At 48.1% G+C, this 6,000-nt stretch overlaps 1 long non-coding RNA gene across 2 annotated transcripts in view; it reads right to left on the bottom strand.

Annotated features, from left to right (window-relative positions):
• Positions 1 to 383: 383 nt before the first annotated feature.
• LOC139758825 (uncharacterized) overlaps positions 384 to 6,000 on the bottom strand; it is a 178,914-nt gene continuing 173,297 nt past the window's right edge. Inside the window, exon 6 of one of the 2 annotated variants that reach the window (XR_011714946.1) lies at positions 384 to 1,183. This is a non-coding gene — a long non-coding RNA (uncharacterized lncRNA). The remainder of the gene's footprint in view (positions 1,184 to 6,000) is intronic. The other variant, XR_011714945.1, reaches the window with a different exon arrangement.

Here is a 6,000-nt window from a genome sequence, read left to right as displayed (position 1 = left end):
TATGATCATTGTATTGACTGGAGTAACGCCATCTCAGTTGTTAACTCTAACTCTATTACCAAGAGAAATATCATCGAATCTTCTATTATTGAATACACAAAGAATTATAATCTTAGTATTAGTGATGGTCTGTACAAATTAGATAACTTTATTGTTGATAAGATTTGTAAAATGATAAGTTTATGAACGCTCGTTGTCTGTTTTGGACAATCACATGTTTACCAAATGGCGTCCTAGCTTCGTCTCTTCGATGTATATCAACTGACTGTTATATTTCTTTCTCTTGTGTCTCCCCTGAGATGCGTTCGCGGATTTAATTTTTCCTCTTAAATTTGTAGAGATTTTCTTTTAAGTATTGTTTATTGAATAATGTTTATCATTTTCATGTTCATTGTTTATCTCGTTCATTCTTCTTGGGGGGACATTGAAATAAATACCACATTTATGTTTACCACTTTAAACACTCACAAGTCCAATATGCTTCACAGCTTAACACATTGTTATGAACAGCTAAGGTTATACAGATAATACGATATTAGAGAGAGAGAGGGAGCACAGAGTTAGGTCGCTAGGTTGACCACATACATATACAACCTTCACACACACATGTACACACAGTAGTAACTCCTGGAGGGGCACGTCTAAAATGATGCTCTCTGCCAGGGGGGGGAAACGACGAGAGAGGAAGTGGGTATCGTAAAGTGGCATCCGCTTCAGGAGAGCAATAAATCGATGACCGGGCCAATGGAGAGCATGAGGAGTATGTTTTTTTTTTTTGTTTTTTTCTTGACCTCATACTGCCATGAAGAAAGGGGGATGGGGGGCGAGAGAAGCAATGTCTGTTCGCCTTTATTCCTTTTTAGACAAGAGAGGAATGAATATCTCTTGCAGTACAACACAGCAAAGGTTATATTTCTTTCTTTTTGGGATGGTGTATATGATGATGTTTGTAATTCATTCTGTCATTCGCTGTGCCTTGTGGAGAACACGTCTGCGTTGGACGTTCCAATCCTCTTCCCAATTCCTCTGGCGAGACTTAGGGTGAGATGGAGTCGTCAGTATACTACCCTGGGATCAGGTGCTGCTCCTCGTCCACAATGTTTTCCCCCCAGTCCACATCTCCAATGTTTCCAGTCTAGCAGTCTCGTTGGTGGGGAGGGACGACACCTAACCTAACCTTAACCTGAAACAGAAAGAAAAAAATTATATACGATTGACATCCACTGAACTGATAACTTCATAAGATTCTATAGTGAGCAACAACACTATAGTTGTCAAATGATAATCTACTCGTGTCTACTTAGGCCATATCTATCTACTTTTCAAACACCACGGGTACTTACAGCTGCCAATGAAATTCAAAGTCATGGGTTGACGAAGAAGATTTAATTATACGTGAACTAATGATATTCTCATGACTAATTAACCTGAGTGGTGGTTTTGATGACTGCCTTCCTTATTATATTCAGTACCAATGGAGTATAGACCAGCTATAGACGAGAGCACACGCTAACTTTATATACATTTAACAATACGTCCACTTGATATACCTGACGCTCTACTGTTATTGCCCCAATTTCACGATATAGATTAACTCTAAATTCTACAGACACTGTCACCTCTTCTCTGGATAAGATGATTTTAAAGCTGTGCTCATCGGTACAACTAACTACTGGGCCTCTTCAAAAAAAAAAAACCTTTGAAAGTTAAACTTTTTAGACATTTCTTTTTCTATTTCCGTATAAGACCCGAAAGATCGACTTACCATTCTCTCTCTCTCTCTCTCTCTCTCTCTCTCTTTCTCTTTCCTCCCATTTTCCTCACTCCTAGTCTTCCCATTCCCGTATTTCAGACTGAGAAGAAATAGTACCCCTACGTACAGGCTTAATGTATGTGGCTGATGAAGCCCACACACCTGCTGAAAGAAATAATGACACATCAGTACTCATAGCCACAGAGAATTTCCAGCCCATTGTGTACACATGTCCATATCAAAATGTGTGGGGGGGAGACTTCTTCTTCCGTACACCCTGTACCCTGTGGTACTGGACCAGTAGTTGAACGAACTTCCAAGGGAACGACGAATCATGGTACGTTCTCCCTCCATGAAGATGACCAGTGGGGTAGAATTCACTCATGGAAAAGTACTCGAGAAAAGCGTTTTCATTCAGGGGGTCGGATTTGCGGGAGCACACACACACACACCTCCCTGGGAGAGAAATCAGATTCCAGGTCATAAAAAAAAGGCGTGGGACTGTCTGTCTGCATGAACTATATACCAAACCAGCGAGGTATCCTCTCTCTCTCTCTCTCTCTCTCTCTCTCTCTCTCTCTCTCTCTCTCTCTCTCTCTCTCTCTCAAGTGCATTGTGTTAATCATAGATTAGAAGAAAAAAAAACCACTTGGTTATTTAGCAAAGAGAGAGGATGGATCATTTACATACAGTCTGTTTGTATTGCAATCCATTCTCAAATCTTAGGGGTCTTGAGGGAGATCACACATCCTGTCTTTGATGAACTCTGTACCATGCCACAGCCAAAGAGTTCGACTCCACACTTCTCTGACTGGTGTATAATCTTGTTTTTAAAGGTACATTTATCCCCCATACTATTCCCAGTCCGATATTTTTCAATATACAAAACTGCACCACAGCGCACGAAAACGGCTCAGTAATGTCACACATAAAGATGAGTCATTATGCCTAGTGGTTTAATGACCACGATCATAAATACTGATATACTACCCATTCATGGTTAGTTGGTTATGTGGGCTTTGGGTCTGTGTGTGTGTGTGTGTGTGTGTGTGTGTGTGTGGAAAGACAGCATTCTGCTGGCGCTGCTTCTGAAAGGGGATTCACCTCGTGCACAAAATTGGCTGCTATATATATATATATATATATATATATATATATATATATATATATATATATATATATATATATATATATATAAATACTGCATTTTCACAATCCCACGATCTATCCCCCTCTCACACCTCTTCCTTGTCACACCCTCTCACCTTGTATCAGTCAGTCCCACGCACAGGGCAAATAATCCATTACAGAATTCTCTTCCTGTTTCCCCCTCCTACACTGAACTCCGCTTTTGCAAACTTTACCCACCAATTGCCATTTCAGAGCGGTAAGAGTTAAGTGAACCCTGACAAAGGCTTTCGGTCAGCCGGGCGGATAAACGAATCAAAGCCATAACACATAAGATATGATACATACATATGTATATATAGAGGACAGGCACTCGGCAAGGGGGTGTCCTCGAAGTGTGGCGATTCACGGCTTAAGGATGGGTTGGCGTTCTGAATCGTCTTCAAGATTGGCGAGTCTTGAGTATACCTGTATTTGCAAGTTTCTCCCTCCTGTAGGCACTCACACTGGGGAGAAGCCAGGGGACATAGGCCGTCAATGGAAGACTTGGGACTAACACTGGGGAGAAGCCAGGGGACATAGGCCGTCAATGGAAGACTCGGGACTCACACTGGGGAGAAGCCAGGGGACATGGGCCGTCAATGGAAGACTCGGGACTCACACTGGGGAGAAGCCAGGGAACATAGGCCGTCAATGGAAGACTCGGGACTCACGCTGGGGAGAAGCCAGGGAAATGGGCCGTCGATGGAAGACTCGGGACTCACACTGGGGAGAAGCCAGGGACATGGGCCGTCAATGGAAGACTCGGGACTCACGCTGGGGAGAAGCCAGGGAACATAGGCCGTCAATGGAAGACTGGGGACCCCACACTGGGGAGAAGCCATGAATATCAGCCAACCCTGGAGTACTTGGAAGTCACACTGGGGAGAAGCCAGGCACATAGGCCGTCAATGGAAGACTGGGGACCCCACACTGGGGAGAAGCCAGGGGACATAGGCCGTCAATGGAAGACTGGGGACCCCACACTGGGGAGAAGCCAGGGGACATAGGCCGTCAATGGAAGACTCGGGACTCACACTGGGGAGAAGCCATGAATATCAGCCAACCCTGGAGTACTTGGAATTCACACTGGGGAGAAGCCAGGCACATAGGCCGTCAATGGAAGACTGGGGACCCCACACTGGGGAGAAACCAGGCACAAAGGCCGTCAATGGAAGACTGGGGACCCCACACTGGGGAGAAGCCAGGGGACATAGGCCGTCAATGGAAGACTCGGGACTCCACACTGGGGAGAAGCCAGGGACATAGACCGTCAATGGAAGACTCGGGACTCACACTGGGGAGAAGCCAGGGACATAGGCCGTCAATGAAAGACTCGGGACTCACACTGGGGAGAAGCCAGGGACATGGGCCGTCAATGGAAGACTCGGGACTCCACACTGGGGAGAAGCCAGGGACATAGGCCGTCAATGGAAGACTCGGGACTCCACACTGGGGAGAAGCCAGGGACATAGGCCGTCAATGGAAGACTCGGGACTCCACACTGGGGAGAAGCCAGGCACATAGGCCGTCAATGGAAGACTGGGGACCCCACACTGGGGAGAAGCCAGGGGACATAGGCCGTCAATGGAAGACTCGGGACTCACACTGGGGAGAAGCCAGGCACATGGGCCGTCAATGGAAGACTCGGGACTCACACTGGGGAGAAGCCAGGCACATAGGCCGTCAATGGAAGACTCGGGACTCACACTGGGGAGAAGCCAGGGACATAGGCCGTCAATGGAAGACTGGGGACCCCACACTGGGGAGAAGCCAGGGATATCAGCTAACCCTGGAGTACTTGGAAGTCACACTGGGGAGAAGCCAGGCACATAGGCCGTCAATGGAAGACTGGGGACCCCACACTGGGGAGAAGCCAGGGACATAGGCCGTCAATGGAAGACTGGGGACCCCACACTGGGGAGAAGCCAGGGATATCAGCCAACCCTGGAGTACTCGGAAGTCACACTGGTGAGAAGCAGTCCCTGGGGCTCTCGGGATTTACACTGGGGTAGAATCAAAGGCCATCAGACGTCCCTGTAGCACAGAAGACTCGCACTTGGGAAAGGCTATGGACAACAGCGCCCCTGGAGAACTCGAATTCGGGTTTGACAGTAGGGAGGAGCCACGCACAACCTGCCGTCCCCACAGCACTCCGTGAACTCACAACCTAACCCTCAGGGCGCAGAGGAGTGGCAGGCCTGTTGCGCTCACTCCTCCTCTCCGACCCGACTGTGAGCAGCCCGAGCGAAGCAGGTTAACCCGAGGAGCGAACCTGCATCCGAAATGCGGTTCGTAGTCTCTCGAACTCAACGCTCCCAACCAATCTTTTATTCCTCTTTTGAAGACAGGGCAAAATACGACCACGCTCTTCACTTCCGTCATGAACGACAACGTCCAAAAAGGAAACCCCAGCCTAAACACTCGGCCGAAACCACGAGGATTGTGTCAATGAAACCCCGGAGAGCGAGTGTGAAGCCTCCATGGACACGGAACCCGTGGCGAACCCTTCTCCGAAGCGCGAGGCGGCCAGAGCCGCCATCCACCACACAACAACAAAGACGAGCTAGCTTCCCGTGAGCGTGGGAGCAACACATGCCAGAGACACCACCACACGGGAGCAACTTACCACTGTCGACGAGTGTCATGACGGGATCATCTCTTGCCTGGGGGCAACGGAGACCCAGATGATGATATCCTCACACACACACACACACACACACACACACAACGCCTCTTCTCTCCTCCCTAACCTCCGATCTAAACCTGGATCGTTTACGTCAGTTTGGTGAACCTTCAGCGACACTGTGTTGCCCAGGATTCGAACCACCACGAAGGGGTGGGATGGCCACAGTCATGGATGAACAAACATACCTAATGTTGGTAGGGTTTATCAAGGGTCGCATAATACCCATGGTAGACTAGACTGACTGGTAGTCACCGAGTGACGTGTGTGGTGCTGGTGTTCCTCAAGGCCAGCTTTCATCCTCCCCACCACCCGACGGTCCTCCGACACATTATGGTTTCCGTAACAATCGTACAGTGAACAACAGCGGTACCCAGTGCCCCACCGTACCACG

This window comes from Panulirus ornatus, chromosome 31 (genome assembly GCF_036320965.1).
Source record: "Panulirus ornatus isolate Po-2019 chromosome 31, ASM3632096v1, whole genome shotgun sequence".
In the NCBI taxonomy this organism is placed as follows: domain Eukaryota; kingdom Metazoa; phylum Arthropoda; class Malacostraca; order Decapoda; family Palinuridae; genus Panulirus; species Panulirus ornatus.
This window is presented reverse-complemented; position numbering and strand designations above follow the sequence as displayed.